The sequence below is a fragment of the Schistocerca nitens genome, chromosome 6 (genome assembly GCF_023898315.1).
Source record: "Schistocerca nitens isolate TAMUIC-IGC-003100 chromosome 6, iqSchNite1.1, whole genome shotgun sequence".
Taxonomy (NCBI): Eukaryota; Metazoa; Arthropoda; class Insecta; order Orthoptera; family Acrididae; genus Schistocerca; species Schistocerca nitens.
The window spans coordinates 644,979,752-645,000,793 of record NC_064619.1 but is presented as its reverse complement, the minus strand read 5'-3'; the positions used below and the strand labels follow the sequence as shown (position 1 = coordinate 645,000,793).

Sequence of the window (21,042 nt, the reverse complement as noted above, 5' to 3'; positions counted from 1 at the left end):
CACCTTCTAGAGCACGTTGGGTGGCATGGGATACATGCGGACGTGCATTGTCCTGTTGGAACAGCAAGTTCCCTTGCCGGTCTAGGAATGGTAGAACGATGGGTTCGATGACGGTTTGGATGTACCGTGCACTATTCAGTGTCCCCTCGACGATCACCAGTGGTGTACGGCCAGTGTAGGAGATCGCTCCCCACACCATGATGCCGGGTGTTGGCCCTGTGTGCCTCGGTCGTATGCAGTCCTGATTGTGGCGCTCACCTGCACGGCGCCAAACACGCATACGACCATCATTGGCACCAAGGCAGAAGCGACTCTCATCGCTGAAGACGACACGTCTCCATTCGTCCCTCCATTCACGCCTGTCGCGACACCACTGGAGGCGGGCTGCACGATGTTGGGGCGTGAGCGGAAGACGGCCTAACGGTGTGCGGGACCGTAGCCCAGCTTCATGGAGACGGTTGCGAATGGTCCTCGCCGATACCCCAGGAGCAATAGTGTCCCTAATTTGCTGGGAAGTGGCGGTGCGGTCCCCTACGGCACTGCGTAGGATCCTACGGTCTTGGCGTGCATCCGTGCGTCGCTGCGGTCCGGTCCCAGGTCGACGGGCACGTGCACCTTCCGCCGACCACTGGCGACAACATCGATGTAGTGTGGAGACCTCACGCCCCACGTGTTGAGCAATTCGGCGGTACGTCCACCCGGCCTCCCGCATGCCCACTATACGCCCTCGCTCAAAGTCCGTCAACTGCACATACGGTTCACGTCCACGCTGTCGCGGCATGCTACCAGTGTTAAAGACTGCGATGGAGCTCCGTATGCCACGGCAAACTGGCTGACACTGACGGCGGCGGTGCACAAATGCTGCGCAGCTAGCGCCATTCGACGGCCAACACCGCGGTTCCTGGTGTGTCCGCTGTGCCGTGCGTGTGATCATTGCTTGTACAGCCCTCTCGCAGTGTCCGGAGCAAGTATGGTGGGTCTGACACACCGGTGTCAATGTGTTCTTTTTTCCATTTCCAGGAGTGTATATCCAAACCATTTATGAAATATGATGAATGTTGTGGATATTTCACTCTTGCTTTACTGCTGGCGCCGCGCGATCGCAAATGTGTTTGCTATCTTAGACCAGTTTTCTCGAGAATGGTGACAGAAAGAGACCTCTACCCAAGTTTAAAGAAAAATTCAGTATGTTAGCTAAATTCCGTAAGCAGCAACTTGTTCCGTAATATGCACCAAACGCAAAATCATAGCAACCGCTATTTTCGATTGCAAACGTTTTCGAATTTCGTGCAATGTCTCACTTCCACATAAATATCACAATAACTATGATCATTAACGAAATGACTGGCATATCATATTGAACCTGACATATAAAGCTACAGGTAAAGAAAAATGATTTTTTTTATCGAATAGTTTCTGTAAAATCGTTTGAGAAAGGTTGCACTGTGTGCACCTCGATTCTGTCACCACCGACCGGCTGAAAGTTTGCAGACAGAACAAATAATGAACTCGCCCAGCGGTTTGGACGAAAATTGAATTAGTCACTGCATATTGGCCATCGTACACTGCGCGGGCTCTAATAACTGGTTGGAGCCATGGACTCTAAAAGTTTGTGGCGGGGAGGGGGAGTGGGTGAAGATCTCGCTCAGTTCTAACATTTGCAGCTGGTGATATGTTCTGCCCTCTTGTGCTACAGAAATGGTACACGGAAATAACAAGGTTCCGTTACTGTGCATTACATCGGCATTCAAGTTCACACGTCGTACTTGTTTCAATGAATATGAAATAAATTATATGAAGGCCACAGTGCAAGATCAAACAATAAGCAGTTCACTGCACAACAGCTACTGGCAGCAGTAGCACTTGTCACGAGAACTTCCGCATTCTATCGACGAGTTGCGGACAATATTATGGGGCTAAAATGTCAAGAAAAGTTGGACTGATTATACGTTGGCCATATTGCCTGTAGATGACACTGCTTAGTCTTAAGCAATGTAGGAGAAATTCTATGGATTTCCCGTCGGTTCTCCAGTCACGTTCTCTCTGAAACACATGTTTGGAGGTATAGCAACTTACCGCCTTGGTAGGACAAAGTTGCAAAAATTAAAAACATATTTTATGTAAACAGTATAAAAGTTGAAGTTTCAATTGACTATACATTGCATGAAGGTCAGACATCAAAAAATTTTAAAGCGAATGTTACCATAATTTTAACCTTGCCCTTTCACAAAATCTTATCGAATTACTTGTACACAAGAAAGAAGGCAGACTTTGTGTTGAACAGGGCATTATGATGTAAGTTAGCAGATTTCAGCGCCTTACGTGAGATTGATTCAGAAAGTAAAGGACAAATACAGTAAAACTGGCCGCTTAACTCAGGGGCAGAGGGATGAGTAGCATGGCCACGGCGGGTTTGAAATGTGAGAGGGCAAATGTTTTATTGTTTGTCTTACATTACTTATTACTCACGGATGCAGGCGAATGTAGTGATCAGCTGTTATAGTATAAATTTTGACACAGAACTAACATGGATTTGTAAATGCACATTACAGAGGCGGTCGTCTTTAAGTGTGGTACGTATTTATAGAAAGGAATATGAAATTAAAGTAAGGCTATCGGAACACAATGCAATAAGTAGAAGAAAATGACATTGAAAACATTTCGTATACATTTGTGATCGTGTCTCATATAATATAACGCATAGTTAAGTAAGTACATTTTCAGTCATTAATCAGTTAATCATCTGCTCAGACAGGCAACACAGCAACACGTAGTCATGCAATTACGGTGTCACAACTTTGGGGTTACTGCTGGTGGCAGCAGTCTGTAGGCCTAACAGAGAACACAGTCGACACGAAGTGTTCCGAACGCTGTCGAATTTTATGGATTAGTTCCTGGGGGACGGCTACCATCTTACTGGGCCCTTACTATAGGTGGTCTATTGGAGACACATAACATATTAATTTATGTAGGCGACCAATTAATTATAAGATCGGTAACATTTGCCACCAGAGGTGATCTCCCACAGTGTCAGTATTGGCTCTTGAGCAAAAACGTTGGATGACCACTGATATAGAGCCTAGTTACTAATAATACTCAGATACATTGACTGCAAACTTAACACTATAAGTCAATAACTGTTACAGTTATTTCTGTTTCTCTGTCCGAAGCGTACTGAAAACTGAAAAACGTCACGAGACGTGCCTACTCAAATCTGAAACATTATCAGTAGGCAACACATCTTTTGATCGTTGTAGAGTTAGAAAATGTTTTCCCTAAGAGCGCTATCATTGGCACTGTCCCAAAACAGAAGAAAAGACAGCAAGACAACATCGATTGCAGAACATGGGTATCCACGGAGAGACTTCATAAACAACGAATAACGTAAGGTTCCTCATCCAGAATGTCCACAGAAGTTGGCTCACAAACCCGTGGAGAAAATTAATCCAGTGGATGTGTGGAGAGCCAGTTCGATTCTGACTTCAGTTAATATGGAAAGAGAAGCAGTTGTCTTCAGAATGTGGAACAAGGAACACGAAACACTGGCAGTGATGGCTAAAATAAGCCATTCTTAACCAAATCTGTCACTCAGCGTGTAAATAATGAAAGATCGACAAGTATCATTAACTTGTAACGCTTACAATATAACTGCCGCTGATGTTTTGTCAATAAAAACGGAAAACAGCTATGTTGAAGAGCTTTTCAACTTGCAATATGCTTAAGACAGGGAGAACCCGAAATAACAATAGCTTCAACAAGCTGAGCGTGGTGCTAGTTTTCTATGCAACGCTTCACAGTCAGGGTACAGTGTTATTAATTTAGTGCCTGATGGTTTCAAACGAATGATGTTCCTAGGCTGCCACAATATTCATACGAGAATTATGGAGATGTAATGCAACGGCACAGATAGGCTGCCGCTTCATGATGCCAAACTACCACTGCTTTATTGTAACAAAGGTCATTGCTAGCCAGTTATACCCTTGGCTCAATAGTGGGTGAATAGCATCAACACCCAACACAGACCTATCAAATGCCAATTAATCGGTGCAAAATGCCCTAAGCTTGTATCTTTATCGAAACGACTTCTTTCTTTCACAGCTGACTGTCATCACGTTATGGAGACAATAAACAAGTGTTGCAGTCTCTTGCACCTTCGCTCATGAGCTCACGTCCACTTCCTCCCACCCTCACACCACTCTCCCGACACTCACTGAATATGCCTCATAAATTATCACACTGGATGCAGAATTATACGTACTTTATGGGCTTCTTGCTTTTAGCTTTTCTAGACTATTCTCCTGTCGCTCTGAAGATGAATAGCTATGAAAAAACGAATATTCTGTGCGGCATATATCCACTCATTCCATTTTTTCAGCTCCACCATTCAAAAAATACTGGACATAAGCGACAAAAAAGCGCTCTTGAATTAATAAATAATATAGTAATAATCAGTGAATTTGGTAAGTTCATCTACCATCTGACGATTATGGAAAGCTGCTTTTTTATCTATAAAACACTGTAATACGAACTCAAGGGCTTTTTCTAATTCCATTATTTGATTTCCTAGTTGTCATTTTAAATTACACTAAAGGAGGCGGTAAAACATCTGACTTTAAATATACTTAAGTATCATATAGGAAAAAGAGTTAATTTTGAGGCATATTCGACGTAAAATCTATTTGGGATTCCGTCAGGGCCTTTTGCCTAGTTTGCTTTAAGTTGTCTTAACGGTATTTTAATGTGTCTCTCATTTGTGAGCATGTGTTGCTCAATCATTGATGATTTTGCATGAATACATTTTTAGATATGGAATTTAAATGTTCTGCTTTCTGCTTAGTATCTTCAGTTTCAGCTCCAATTAGATTCACGAGAGACTGAATGCAAGTTTTGGACTCATTGACTGACTTGTACGTATTACCAGACCTCCGTAGGACAATGGTTTCCACCTTTTCTACATGTCCCTCTTTGCAACCCTAGGATATTTCAAGCACTACTATGTTCATTTATCGCTTCTTTCGAAAAAACTTTATTTGAAATTTATCTGCAATCGACACTTTAGTGAAAGACGGTTATCACATGTAGCGCAATACAAAGCTATAGAGTCTCGAAGGATTTGATAGACAAAATAGAAATGTCTGTAGTCTAACATTTTTTATGTGATGAAAAATTCAGAACATCAATGAGACTGTTGAAATTGTTCCCCTTTAAGCGGTTCCTGAATGTTTGCTTTAAAACCAGATAAAGCACATTTTAGGTCACTCCCCTCGTTCAAGCGACTGCGGTGTTTTGTTTTCACGATGGCTAATGTCGAGTATTCGGTCTCACATAAGGCTTCGTTTGCCGCTCTTGGATGAACTGGAAGGGAACTGGCCCAGAATTCTTCTAATCCTATTTGTTAGAACTCTTCTTTAGCACTCGAACTGCACTATAATTCAGTTGCCTACTTTCGTATTTCGTTAAGAAATGCATACACATCAATTGTGAAGGGTGATCTTGCTAATTTGCACTGCCGATCTTCTAAAGATAAATGGGAAAAATAAAGTTTGAACTCTTCTTGAAGCCATTCCAGGTGTCCACTGATGATAACTACCCATTATCTAAAAGTTTAGTCAATCCAGTGAATGATGAAAAGTTAGCAATGGGAGCATCCAGGCAACGATTCCATAGTTGTCTTTTCAAAGAAGGCCCTTAAGGCATCACTGGGATCCGTTATTGTGGTGTTTCCACCTTGTAGCCTCAAATTCAGATTATTCAGGGCTTCAAAGGTATGTTACGGAAAATATAAAGCTGTCATCAGTAAATGAATTGCGAAGCACAGCTTTCCCTTGACTCACAAAATAAAAATAAAATTCTACTCTGATTTCAGTTCATAAAGAAAATCATATTGCCCTACGAAAGCCACCAGACTTCTGTATGAAATTAACTTCATTGTCAGCCACTTAGGCAGTTTTCATTTTCCGCCGTAAAGTTTTAGAAGGTAGGGCTTCTTCGTGGATCATACAGCGAGGGTCAATAAGGTAGGCATTGTTGTCTTCGGCCATACGTAGGAAGCCGGAATGTGAAACTAGTATTCCGGTAGCTCCCTCACACCAGTTCCCACAACTCTGTCCAAAGACAGACCATTTTGAACTAAAGATTCATTAACGGCTGGTAAATAAATCAAAACCTTTTGATGTTGTTTCCAAGTTATTAGAAAACGATAATTATTCCATTGTTTTCTTCTCGTCCACAAATCGCAGTGTACTATTAATTCATTGTTAAGCTGTGTCAGTAGGATCGTGATACTGCAAGGCCAAAAATGGAAACATTTCAATTTGTTAACTAGTTGTTCTTCCACATTCAAGGCAATTTCTTCGATCCTGCGTTGTACACTGTTATTTGGAAGAGGGCAGGCGCGGCTCGTAATTAAAGGCTCTGAGGCGGAGCCGCCCCACAATGTATGTTAAAGTAAATTTCGCAAGAACGTATTACATAATTTAAATTATCAGGACGAATTTCGCATAATTCCCATTCCGATTAAAATAACGACGGTCAACGTTTTTGGAACTGTTTGTATCGATAGATGTTTTACGAACGGTTAGTAGTGTTTAGGCTGCGCCTTGGAACGTCCGTAAGCTGCATGTAGTAGCGGTTTGGGGGCGTGGCTTCTACATAGTACTGCTCTTTATGGGCGACCCGAAGGCTCAGAGCTTGCAGCCTAAGGGTGTCATACCAACCACCACACGTTTTTCACGTTCCACTATCTATGTAATAAAGGAATGTAGAGTGGCCGAAACTTTGCTATCCAATCTCTGTCTCTGCACATCTCTACTGCGCTTCGATGCGTCATTAATCGACGTTTAGTATTATTGTTTTATAATGTTTTACATAGTAGTTTTGTTTCTGCTATTGGCTATTTTATCCACATTTAGAATAAGTTTGCAAATATCCCGCCAGAGTGCACTAGACTACAGTAACATAACAGTACTACCATCTAGCGAGAGTTTCATAAGTGATTAAGAGGACAAAACGCGCGAAATTTGTCCCACTACTTTACTTTCCTTGCTTGCTGATGCTGACTGCTTTTGTTGATATCGTGTGATATTAGCAAGTTTCTTTTTCAGAGTGTATTTTGCAAGACTTTAGTGAGTTGTACTTGCACAAGACCTGTAACGTCACCAAAACATCACAGTATCGTCATGCGAACTCGTAAACTTCGAGCTTTGGAGGTAAACCGCAATAAACGCCTTAAGTTTAGAACTGAAAACACTTAAAATATTAAGCAGCCGCAAAGTTAACATTCATAGCATTAAAGATCTCTCCGAAACGCATCTTTTCATATGATTTGTTGCAAAGTGTCGGAAAATGTAATGATGACGTTTAGAAACACTAACCAAAGATTTTAACTCGAAGTTAGCTTCTAATGATATTTAATACCTGATTATAGAAGATACAGTACGTAAAATTAAGGGTAGAGAGTGATATGCCCACCCCCCCTCCCCCTGAATTCTTAGTTGTTTATGTCAGACTAATCTGTAGCGTAACCCTAGGTCTATGTTGGCTCCGATCGATAAATACCGCAGCCTTCCCCAGTATAGAAACCACGAGCCGCGCCTGGAAGAGGGATATTGTCCATTTTTCGCTGGCTATTGAAACAGGTATATTGGGGCTTTGTTAGTTGAATTTCTGGAATTTGTGCTTGCTTTGGATTTCTCAAACGCTAAGTGAGAATTTTGAATCACTTATTAATCGAGCGCAGTCTTTTGTCACAGTAGCTCTGTCGCTGAAAAACGTGTATATTTTGTCGTCTTGCTTGACAGCGAGGGGCGTGGGAGTTGTACCGTTTGAGTGGCAGTGAGCCAAACGCCGAGCAGAGCGACTCGTGGCAACGTAGAAGTAAAGTGAAGTGCATCTGTGTTTAAGTAAAATTATTTGTGTTTGAATATTGTGAGACACAGGAGAAGTGATGGTCTTGTCAACGAACTGATATGGTAAAAATGGTTCAAATGGCTCTGAGCACTATGGGACTTAACTTCTCAGGTCATCAGTCCCCTAGAACTTAGAACTACTTAAACCTAACTAACCTAAGGACATCACACACATCCATGCCCGAGGCGGGATTCGAACCTGCGACCGTAGCGGTCGCGCGGTTACAGACTGTAGCGCCTAGAACCGCTCGGCCACCTCGGCCGGCGATATAGTATAACTGAGCCATGCTTATTACGGACCAGTAAAGTGTTTCCTCATGGTTCGTCAAGCTTCCTATTTAATGAACATGGAGAAAAAGAATTAGGCGCGTTATGGCGAATTGCAAACTCAGCGAGCAAGGAAAATCTTCCACTACATCACATTTGGCTCCACTTTTCCCAATTATCCCCGTTAAATTACGTCATTTAGCGGCGGTCGACACTTACGGGCCTATACCAAAGATCAAAGGTTTTTCTTACATATTTGTTGCAGTTGATCTAACATCTAAATTTTTTTCCTTTACGCCATTTCGCAGAACCACAGCTAAAACTGTTTCAACTGCATTCACTAAGAATTTTTTTACCACACGTAGCACACGTAGAAAGAAAATGATCATAATTTCGTTCCGCAACTTGGACACACACATTGCACAACAGAAAGATTAAACCCATTTTTATTTCCAGGTACCACGCTACCTCCAAACCTTGTGAAAGAGTGATGAGAGCGATAGGAAAGCTATGTAGACTTTATTGCCAAAAACAGCTCACTGAATGGAACAGATACATTCAGGTTTTTCAAGACACCATTAATTCAATTCCTAACGATTCATCCGCAGATAAAATTACAGTACTTGTTTCTTTGCCCAAGTCACAGGGTCTACCTCATCGTGAACTGTTTGACATTGCGACTGCCAAAGTAAAAAAGGCAGCTAAAAAGAGGAAAATGCTACAAAAGAAGGTAAGTCATACTAGGAAATTCGAAGTTGGACAAAAAGTTTTAGTTTGAGCACACCCATTTTATTGTAAAGCAAAGAACAAGAGTCAGAAATTTTCATTACTTTAGAACGAACCTTTTCGGATTCGACGAATGCCACATACCAACGTAGAACATATTGAAACACTCAGAACGAAATCTTCGAGAGGTCTTCATTACATCACCAATATAAAACCGTCCATTCAATAATTATTTGACTTTCTTTTCCCTACTGATGACAACAACGCTCCGGACAGTCTTGTTATGACAACACATATTTCATTCTCTTTTGACATCAGCAATGTGTATACAGTTAGTAGTTAAGCTTTTTCTACAGGTTTTTTTTATTCACATGTACGTGTACATAACAACAACAGTTTTTTTGCCCCATACAGTACTATCAGTCATTTCGTATGTTTATTTTCACTGTGTCATTACTTTTATCTAACACACACAATGATTGTTAGAGAGCGTATACAACATCATGTTCTAAGATAACTGACCCAGATCATCACAATCCATTGTTTTACAAGCAAAGGTCACATAAAAGAAGAAAGGAAGGATTTTTTCATCACAGAAGATAAAAGCAACATGAGAAACAGTAACATCGAATCTTGCGCGTCATAATGCATTTTCTCTTACAGGCTAACGTACAGAAGTATGCAATAATGGAATCCAGGCAGTAATGATAAGACAGGTAGCGTATATATATATATATATATATATATATATATATATATATATATATATATATATATATGCATAGGTATAACACACACTATCGATAATCGGAGGAAATATTTAATTTCAGTGTAACCCTGTAACCAGGGTTTCTTTATTGACTGTAAGAATTTTACTATAGATGTCGTATGTGAAGTGGAGACTTAGGAACCAGTTATAATGAGGATATGATGAGACAATAAGAAGTGAGGATAGCGAACTTTTTATGATTATTACGCAGATGTTTATGGTTTATGACATGAAGTATGGAAGATTGATATTAGGAATTGTTGGGAATTACGTGATGATTGTACCCAAGGTGCATGCTTTGTTGATTGTGTGTTGGTGTGTTTCTCTGATGAGTAGAATTTCTAATGGTTTGCGATAAGTTGTTGCAAAACGATAATACAAGTCAATGAATTTACCAGAAGGTAAAACTTTGTTTCAAGAATATGCGTTTTTTTTTTCTTTGCCAACAGCAACGTCAAGGATTGAAAACACTTTTTGCCATGTACTTGCTTTGCTAATGGATTTTTTCTCCTTCACAGGATAATAACATTTCTCGTTCTTTTTCAGATATAATTAACCGACTTTATCGGGAAGACACAATTTTTTAATTATTCTCATTCTGTATGTTTACTTTACTTGTTCGTAGATATTACGTACTCTTCTTGATGCCACTTAAATTTTGCATTTGGGGTAATTATAAGTAATTGGTACGTGCATAGGTTAAGTTGTGTGATCATATTTTCATTTGCTTTATGTTTCGTGACTGACAGACGACAGATAAATGTAATAATTTGTTTTTTTTTCTACAGCAGCAAAATATTGTGCACATTCCTTTCTTTTCCTTGCAGTTACCCCGTATCCTTGTACGCATTTGCTCGAGTATATAAAAAATACACTCTCCAGAAATCACTGTTGTACTCTTGCATAACAACGAATGTTTGCCTGTTGATACTTTCACACTGCACTGTACATGTAATGATTACTATATTTTAATGTTTCTTTCCTCTCACAGGATAAAGCAGATTTCGATTATGATTATTCTCTTTGAGATGCCACTACCAACAAATCTGTATAAATTGTAATTTCGATGTTCGTAAGAAAGGTTTGTTATTCTTTGTCACGTAATTTGAGAGTTTGCCATGCGTAGTTTTAGATACTGAGTCTACTCTCAGTTGCCTCACAAAAAATCATGGGACAACGCGTTCACTTTATGAGCTACTGCAACATTATAAGTGCTAAAACGTGCTTCAACATGCGCAAGATAGTGAACTGTGTACATTTGTCAGCAGCTTCGTGTACAACAACCACAAAAAGATATTGCTTCGACACATATTTGCTACGACTAACAGACAATGTGGTCACAGTCAGTCTCACAAGATTTTGTGCTGAATAACTACAAAAGTAATAACGCAGTGAAAGACATTTCTTCCCACGATTGATGACTTCGTAACTAGTGCACACTGGTGTAATGCACAATTTTCTTTAACTTGTGCACACTTCTTTAAAACGAAATGTAACATATCCTGAGTGCATCTGAGCACCAATGTAAGCAACATTTGTAACTTTACTTCGGGTCCACCTGAGCATGAAATGTACACAGCTTTTTGCAAATTAATTTCTGTGCGACTGAGCACCACCAATTTAAAAAAAAAATGTTTTTCATGAATATATGCACGTCACATGTATATATTGCATATTCTGTAATTTTTTTATGTTTCTCTATGATATATTGTACTACTTCCTAGCTTACTACTACTTTTGTGTAATGTTGTATAGACGAATTTTTCAATACAATCTTTGCAATACGCAAAAATAATCGTGCAAAATTCTGGCCAGAGAGGCCGTGGGACAGCGAAACACGTCTACTGGGAGTTTGTTATTTGCATTTCAGGAATTTGTACTTATTTTAGATGTCTCAAATGCTAGGTAACAATTCTGTATCGCTTATTATTAGTGCACAGTCATTGGTCAGAGTAGCTCTGTCCCTGAAAGACGTGTTTGTTTTGTCATCGCTGCTTGGCATCGAGAAGCGCGGGAGTTCTATCGTTCGAGTAGTAGTGAGACAGACGCCGAACATAGGACTCGTGGCAATGTCGACGTAAAGTTAAGTGCATCTGTGTTTGAATATTGTGAGATAGAGTAGGAGGATTTGATTAGCGATTTAGAATGAAGAGGAATGAAGGTAATTTTTTTTTATTGCCACTGCAGCTGCAAGTAGTTAGGATTCATTGTTGAATGAGACATTCATATCAGGAAACTTTAGATTTTCATTAAAGATAGTGTAATTTTCACTGTAAGGTATTTTTTATGTTTATCAATTATATGTCTGACTTTCGTGAGTGTAAGGGTTTTATATCAGTACTGCCCTTTGTCGATGTTAATGACTGTTGTGACATGAATTTCTTACAATTAATAATATATAAGAGAGTTAGAAAAAACAGTTTGTTTAAGGAATAGTTCAGCTAAGAGCATTGTTCACGTCCTCGATCCAAGTCATTGTTATTTAAAGAGTCTCAGTGATGTGTATAAAATAGTTTACTTGCGGTCTGGAGCATTGCAGGGAAACTTTCACTATGTCTTCTCCAAAAACAAGTATGGTTGCTTTCAGAATGAAAGGTTTGATAACGTCTCACCAATAGTATGAGGTTTTTTTTTTGCTATTAAGAGAAGAAATTCATACGGTGTTTCAATAACTTCCCCATTTTCCTGCTGAAATATCCCAGTAGAGTATAATTTCATGCGATTTAAAGAATTTCTTTTTGTACAAAAACTCTTTTGGCTCTTTTTTCAACGCTGGGTGAGCTATTGTTAGGTGAAGTTACGTGCTCACAGGCCTCAATGAGTCGTTACCGAGGACACTGTTACACACAACACACTGGGGGAGTTGGACGCTGCCAACTCTACAAACAATGTATTCGCTAACTGCAGTAAGGTTATAAAATTTGTGACATGCCTGTTCGCAGTTTTCTCTTCTGAGCTTCTGAGGTGTCTGCACCGCCACACACTCTTCCACCCCCCCCTCCCCCCCTCCCCCAAGGGGCGTGCCCACCCTAGTTACGTCGGTTGTTTTCGGTTATGACTTTTCTTTCTACGCCAGTTTAAGGATCATGCTACTTTAACGGCTCAATATTATGTAAAAATCAACACCTATTTCTTTCAGGCACTGTTTGTAATGTATATGTTTTACAGATTTTTTGTTGAAATCTGGTAACGCAGCACACTTTCTAAACAAATTAGAAGTATTTTGAATACCTTTGAACCTGCTTAGGGTTATTAAAAAAATTACAAAGAAATTGATGCAATGTTTTTTCAAAATGCTTCCTCAAATTGAGGTACCACTTACTCCAATGTTATACATTTGAAGGAGTCCAAATTTTTGCCAGGTATGCATGACATGATGGTTGAGGTACTAGACCTATTTAATTCAACCTGTTACGTATATTACAAGCATAAAAGTATCGCATCTTAGATTTTAATTTTTATACATTTTTCCTAATAAAATGTTATTTTTTCTATAATTTAGTTGATTCTGCAATAAAGCTTAGGTCTGCTACTTAAGTATGGACTATTGCAAGCTACAGAAAATAAATTAGAGCAATACGTTATAAACTTTAGGAAATATTTGTACCTGAATTCTGAAAAATACAATTTGCGGGAAATTGCGAATGAAGATATGAGTCCAATTAAACTCCTCAGAACATTCTTGAAGCATAACCTTCATCCTGCAGCATTTCTTCATCTTCAAGCTTCCTCTTGGCATTCCATTTAACACTTCTTGCTTCTTTGGTCGCTTGAAGAGCGAATCTTTCAGCTTCATGCACACATTGTCTGTCACATGCAACCAATTGATCTTCCATATTAGAGCCACATTTTGTGCCTAAATTTCTCAGGACTTCCAACCTTCCTATCACTCCAACACTGAAACATTTCCCTGCATCTAGTACACCAACTTTTAATGTATTTAGTCCTACAAAAACATTCTTCGGTAATCTTTCCCACATGCAATGTTTGAAACTTTCATTTGTGTTCTGAGTGCCCCCAAGAAGACATTAGTAAGCAAAACAAAGTCACTCAGCTCTTGGTTTTATTTCATTCATAATAGAAAGTTCACAGTTTTTTTCGAAATAATACTGCTTTCTGTATCGGAAATAAAGGGTGTGTGGCGGCATACATGACTGTAACTTTAAAATTGGGTATATATAATGTATATATCAATGTAATCAGGGAAGACTATAGAATTTAATAAAGTCATAAAAAATTTCGATTTTTCCACTATTTATAAGTACCTGTATCCTTAACCTGAGCGTTAGAAACGCTCCAAGTAGTCGGTTTCTGAAATAACTGGTTTTAGGTTTTTATTCCAGTTATTTCATGTAATAAACATAGAAATCGAAAATAAATTGAGAAATTTTGACTCCTTCAGTTACAAGATACATAGAATCAAAATATTATTCTCAATGGGCAAATAAAGGAAAACTTAACACATCCACTATTCGCTATTTTTCTCAAAAAGTGATAAGTATTTGAATATTACAAAAAAAATCAGCAATATTCTCCTACTGTGAAACTCTGCTCACTATTTCGGCATTGCGAATAGTCAGTGCTAAAGAGTGAAAATTGAAACCAAAAACCTTATTTTTCATGTTAATTGGGCTGTTTTCAAAAGCTACAAGCAGGGAGAGGTATGTTATGTAGACACAGACAACAGATCTGCTGCTTTCTGTTTTTTTATGAATGAATTGTTAAGTTTTTTTGTTATATGATGTCACAAGTTTGTTGTGGCTCCTCCCGTTCTTAATCTTTTAAGCAAATGGCGCACTGTGCTTTATTCATACCGCACTTTGTAAAGTACCTCCAACAGTCCAAGCTACATGGTAACAGGTACACCATTCTCTCAGCAATGCTGTACCAATTCTTACCCCATGTGATAGTCACTCGTTTCTGTCGCCATCGTTATTAAAATACACACATCAAAAAAAGTTTTGCATCATCCCAGTTCCCAGAACCCCTGAAGATAGACGTTGACTGTGGATATTGCATCACAGACACACAATCCCTTTGACTGTTCAGAGATGTCCCTGAAGATAGACGTTGACTGTGGATATTGTATCACAGACACACAGTCCCTTTGACTGTTCAGAGATGTCACTAAACCAACCCAAAGATGTAAACAACCATGCATGAACAGCGCCTATTAGACGGAAGGGGTCCGGCAGCCGATCAGTTCCAGTCATTCCACCATCAAGGAGGTGCACGGCTCGTGTTGCCTGTAGTTCAACCATGCCTAGACGGTCAATACCACGGATCGATCGCGTCCGCATTGTTACTTTGTGCCAGGAAGAGCTATCAAAAAGGGAAATGTCTAGGCGTCTCGGAGTGAAAGAAAGCGATGTTGTTCGTACATGGAGGAGATATAGAGAGATAGGAACTGTTGATGACATGCCTCGCTCAGGCCGCCCAATGGCTACTATTGTAGTAATGACCGCTACCTACGGATTATGGCTCGGAGGAACCCTGACAGCAACGCCACCATGTTGAATAATGCTTTTCGTGCAGACACAGGACGCCGTGTCACGACTCAAACTGTGCGCAATAGGCTGCATGATGCGCAACTTCACTCCCGACGTCCATAGCGAGGTCCATCTTTACAACCACGACACCATGCAGCGCGGTATAGATGAGTCCAATAACATGTCGAATGGACCGCTCAGGCTTGGCATCATGTTCTCTTCTGTTGAATTTGCCTTCAACCAGACAGTTGTCGAAGACGTGTTTGGAGGCAACCCGGTCAGACTGAGCGCCTTAGACACACTGTCGAGCGAATGCAGCAACGTGAAGGTTCCCAGATGTTTTGGGGTGGCATTACGTGGGGCTGACGTACGCCGCTGGTGATCATGGAAGGCGTCGTAACGGCTGTACAATACGTAAATGCCACCCTCCGACCGATAGTGCAACCATATCGGCAGCATATAAGCGAGGCATTTGTCTTCATGAACGACAATTCGTGCCCCCCATCGTGCACATCTCATGAATGACTTCCTTCAGGATAACGACATGCTCGACTAGAGCGTCCAGCGGGTTCTCCAGACATGAACCCTATTGAACATGCCTGGGATAAATTGAAAAGGGCTGTTTATGGACGATATGACCCACCAACCACTCTGAGGGATCTACAGCGAATCGCCGTTGAGGAGTGGGACAATCTGGACCAGCACTCCCGTGATGAACTTGTGGATAGTATGCCGCAACGAATACAGGCATGCATCAATGCAAGACGACGTGCTACTGGGTATTACAGGTACCGATGTGTACAGCAATGTGGACCACCACCTCTGAAGGTCTCGCTGTATGGTGGTACAACACGCAATGTGTGGTTTTCATGAGCAATAAAAAGGGCGGAAATGATGTTTATCTTGATCTCTATTCTAATTTTAATCATAAAATCTCTTTTAAAATCCAAAAAATAGTTTACACTGTATTACAAAGCGCAAGTTTTGAGTATTTACATAAATTACACATTCTATCATCTAACATTCTGCGTGGTGTCTGTTCTAAGTCGTGTCTCCCTACCACTTTCGCGCAACGACGCTCTGAGCGTGTTTTTTAGGGAATTGACTAGTTTGAACCTGGGAACTGTTGCTGGTAAGGAGACGCCAGACCACACATGACATGTAGAATTCAAAAGAGTTCAGTGAGACTAGCGATGATATAATCAGATACTTAATGATTTCAGCGTCAGCTCCACTGCACTCCCTGTAAAAGAATCTTAATACTAACTAAATTTAGTGGAAGGGGTTCAAGGCTTTCCTATTTTTAGTTAGCTGGTAAAATAACGTCGAAAAAGCAGTTAAGTTTACCATTGGAAATTTTATTCTACTCACAAAACATTGTTTATAAATTTTACTATTGATAAAAGGAAATATTTCAATACAGGACGATAAAAACCAACTGCGTTCAACAAAAATGTGAACGAATATTCCCTGAATGGTTTTCCAAGTTCTACAATGGATCGAAGGATGACCTATGCCATATCACATCTACAATCTAGATTTAAGTTAAGTTTCATAAAAGAGAAAACTATCAAAATGGTCTACAGTGACCCTCAATTATCTTTAATTACTTATTTAACGTGTCATAAATTACAGTGGCTGATGTGGCTTCTCAATAATTATATAACAGAAAAATCATCGCGTTTCAGATTTTAACTTACGTAGCAAATGTGAATACCATGAGCTTTAATTGACGATCGACACTACTATTACGCAAAAAGGGGGTGTAACAGATGAGACTTCTGCAGTTCTGAGTGAAGCTTTATGCACTGTTATGTGGCATCGCATGCATTCATTACCTTGTCGTTGGTTAGGCAGCATCAGGGGGCGGCGGGCGGCGCAGCTCCACATCTCGCCGTTCTCGGAAGGAACTCTCTCCTAACTTCTCCTTACTACAATTTACCGAAGTTGGTTTTAGAAAATCCATCTGGCTGTGTTTCCAACTGACCAATCAGGGTCTCAATGTTAACCTTAAGCTCCGCCTACAAAAATTCTGTCTATCAAATGAGAAACGTTATACTTTTCGTGGTGGGGCAATGTTTTTAACGTTTGCAACGTAAAGGTACGTTTACACTGGGATACATGTATCGCGACATGTATGAGCGACATGTCAATTTGACATGTCGCGATACATCACCTCATACAAAAATTCACGGAACTTGTATGCGGACCCTCCAGCTCATACATGTTGCGTATACATTTTGTATATCGCTTTTTGGCCATATACGCGACATGTATGAGCGACATTTGAAGAACTCGCGCATGCGCAGTACTATCATTTCCTGTCGTCTTGTCGACTGCCGCTTATTTCGACGATTAGCGCATGCGTAGTACCAGGCTCTTTGGCGGCTGTTTGAGTTTTGAAGGGCCGACTGTCGTTTCGACGTTAATGTATCTGCATACAATATCAAAAAGTGCCATATGCAACATTATTCTTCGTGTTTGCGAGGCCATTGTGCAAGTTTTATATATATATCAGTGTATGTAATACATTATATAATTTTTTCATGGATCTGGCACGTATATCAATGTTTTGCTATTATTCCGGCGGCCTCTCGTGATAATGTTGACAACGGATACCGACAATCGTGTGTGAGACGTTGGCATTAGCAATCGCGCGACAATGCAAATGTTTTGTCATGAAATCTTCATTTTACGAGGAATCCCCAGTGGCTAAAAAACGAAGTGTTACTGCCAACTGATCCTCTGGTGGAATCGCTTCCCGAAAGTTTGTGTTGTTTTGGACACAAGAGGAGCCACAAGTGATAACAAACCGCGGAAATCCTCCATACTCATCCTAACATAATTTCTAAAATATGCGCCATCCTCTAGCGTTAATTCGCGAGAAACTCTCTGTGCCACCATCTACGCTTCCTCCGCCTTTTCTTCGTATCATCTTACAAAAAAGCAAGTGTATCAGCACATAAAAATGTGAAATCTTCCAAATCGTCGTCGGAAACTATCGCACAGTGATACATATCAACCAGTGTAAACGCACGCTCATACATGTATGAGGTTGATACATGTCAACTCATACAAGTCGCGATAGATGTCGCAAAGTCGCATATACACGTATCTCATACATGTGCCGATACAAATCGCAGTGTAAACGCACCTTAACAGAGAGGCAAAAAAGTCTCACGCTAAAACTTGCAGCTGGTGTGGCCCTTTTAGTGTTATCGTAAGATATATACTGTTCTTCTGGAGGGCTCTATCTTTTAACATGGGCTGGGGGGTGGTTTTGGCAGTCGGCTGGCGATGTGGGTGTCCGTCCCTTATCGTAGGACCTCCTAGCCTACACGATTCTGCTCTCGGATTCTGTTCTCGTTTCTCCCCTCAGATCTGCGTCTGTTTCACGGTGGGAAGGTATGACATGCATTTAGGCATTCTTGTGTTAGTCTGTGGTATTCCATTTGCTCACTTGTTGATCGTATTACTTTGGTTAATTTAATGTCAGGACATATTCGGAGCTATGTGACATACTGCCGTATTTGCTTATAATGTCAGGGTTTTCATGGAAGGTGTTGGATTTGTCTGACACCTTACAATCATTGTGATCAGTAATTAGTTTTCTCTGTATAACAGTAATTAATGTGTATGAATGGGGAAGTTAATGCAAGTTGAGAATGTTTATGCAGATCGACGGTGTGTGTAGTTGTATGACTATGTGTAAGAGTTGGTTTAATTTTGTCTTCCTGGTTACACTTGTACGAAACCAAAAATGGTGCAAATGGCTGTGAGCACTATGGGACTTAACATCTGTGGTCCAGACTGAAGCGCCTAGAACCACACGGCCACACCGGCCGGCCTACGAAATCAGGTCGGCGTATTGAGCTACATCAACATTGAGTTACTTCGTCGTGATTGCACTGTTCTATTATTTCCTGCGTTTCTATGTTGTTTTCTCGCTGTTATAGTGCATCGTGAAACCGTTTATTCTGTTTTGAGTGAAATTTTGAAAGGCAATAATTTTTTGCTGATTTTATCACCTGGTTAACAATTACAGGTGCTACGACAATTCCATTTATTACAGTTGACTCTCGTTTATCCTGCTACTTCGAAAAGTGTTTTATGCCACTTTTATGGATAGCTACGTGAGAGAAGTTTTATCTTCGCCCGCCATATGCAGTTGGCTTGACAGTGTGTTGGTCTGTCTTCACACATATTAAGTACGACATGACAATGGCATCATAGCCGAAACTGACCGATAGTGGATAATAGACAATATTAACGGTCTATGGTGGAAATCTCTTTATTTCATAACGTATCGATGTTATTCCTCCCACGCACCATTCACAACTGGTTTAGGGAATGATAGTGCTACCAGAAGTGTCCCACACCATACACGAAATGTGACTTGTGAAGTACAGATGAAGATGTGGAATAACAAATACATTGCCTCATAAATCAAGTGAAGCATCCAGAATGCATGGTTGGATGCCAATGTGGCAGAGGGTATGTAAAAGGTCAGAGTTGCAACTCTCTGTGACAGGTAGAACGACCAGCAGAGTGCAATAGTGATCTCGTGTTTACTGTTATTACCAAGCCTGATAGAGTACATAAGGGGCGTGAACAGTGTCAGATGTCACGCACTCGTGTGAGACAGCGTCATCAGCACCTGACGGAATTTGAAAGGGACATTATTGCGGGACTCAATTTATCCGGTTGGTCGAATCCTGCAATATCGATATTTGTGCGACATTCGGATGTCAGAGTGGCCCACTATTGGACTGTATGGGAGCATGAGGGCGGGAATACTAGTCGTCAAAGTCCTGCTCGACTACTACTGACTACTACAAGGAAGGATCGCCGTATTGTTCAGCAAGCACGACGTAACCACTTCACATCTGCACCCGAATACGATTTTATAAACGACGTTTGTCTTTGATAGTCGTTATATCGCTGACTGTGTATGACTGCAGGCCCAGAGATACTGCTTCTGGTCTGAGATCATTATAGTGTTGGAGTAAGAGAGCGCTTGGCTCACAGTTGTAGGTAGCTGTCTGTTAGGGAAAGACGATGGAGTAGGTAGTTTTTGTAGTGTGCTGTGTGAAGCCACCAAGTGTTAGATTGATTTAGGTATGTCAATATTGTTGAACTTGGAAGCAGAAGTCTTCATGCAAGCACTCTCCGTCTTCAGGCCAACGAGTGGCCTACCGGGACCATCCGACCGCCGTGTCATCCTCAGTGGAGGACGCGGATAGGAGGGGCGTGGGGTCAGCACACCGCTTCCCCGGTCGTTATGATGGTATTCTTGACCGAAGCCGCTACTATTCGGTCGAGTAGCTCCTCAACTGCCATCACGAGGCTACTTGCACCCCGAAAAATGGCAACAGCGCATGGCGGCCTGGATGGTCACCCATCCAAGTGCCAACCACGCCCGACAGCGCTTAACTTCGGTGATCTCACGGGAACCAGTGTATCCACCGCGGCAAGGCCGTTGCCCCTTCATGCAAGGAAGGTAAAGATATTAAATAATTATAATTTTTGTTTTTGCCAGCACGTTAGTATAGATAAGTTGGCTGATAATTTGTAATTGTTGACTAACCCCAGAGTGTCTGTAAACTGTTTTGATAAAAAAGCTAGTTAGATATTTCACTTTTGTAATATTTCTAAGATTTGTTAACAGAGCTATATGTAATTTGATGATTTGTATTTATGTTAGATTAGTGAAGTTAGATAATACTTGCTGTTTAAATCTCATTGTTTGTGAATCAATTGTGAGTAATGTAACTTCAGTTGCTAAATGTTTTTTGAAAACCAAATTTAACTTGCAATATAATTTTTGCAAAAAAATTCAGTGTCAGTAATTCACTATAATCAGTACCGCCTCCCAGTCCAGGTC

General features: G+C 40.6%; 1 pseudogene; it reads right to left on the bottom strand.

Moving 5' to 3' along the window:
* Positions 1–20,524: 20,524 nt before the first annotated feature.
* On the bottom strand, positions 20,525–20,642 carry LOC126263895 (5S ribosomal RNA; annotated as a pseudogene).
* Positions 20,643–21,042: the final 400 nt, after the last annotated feature.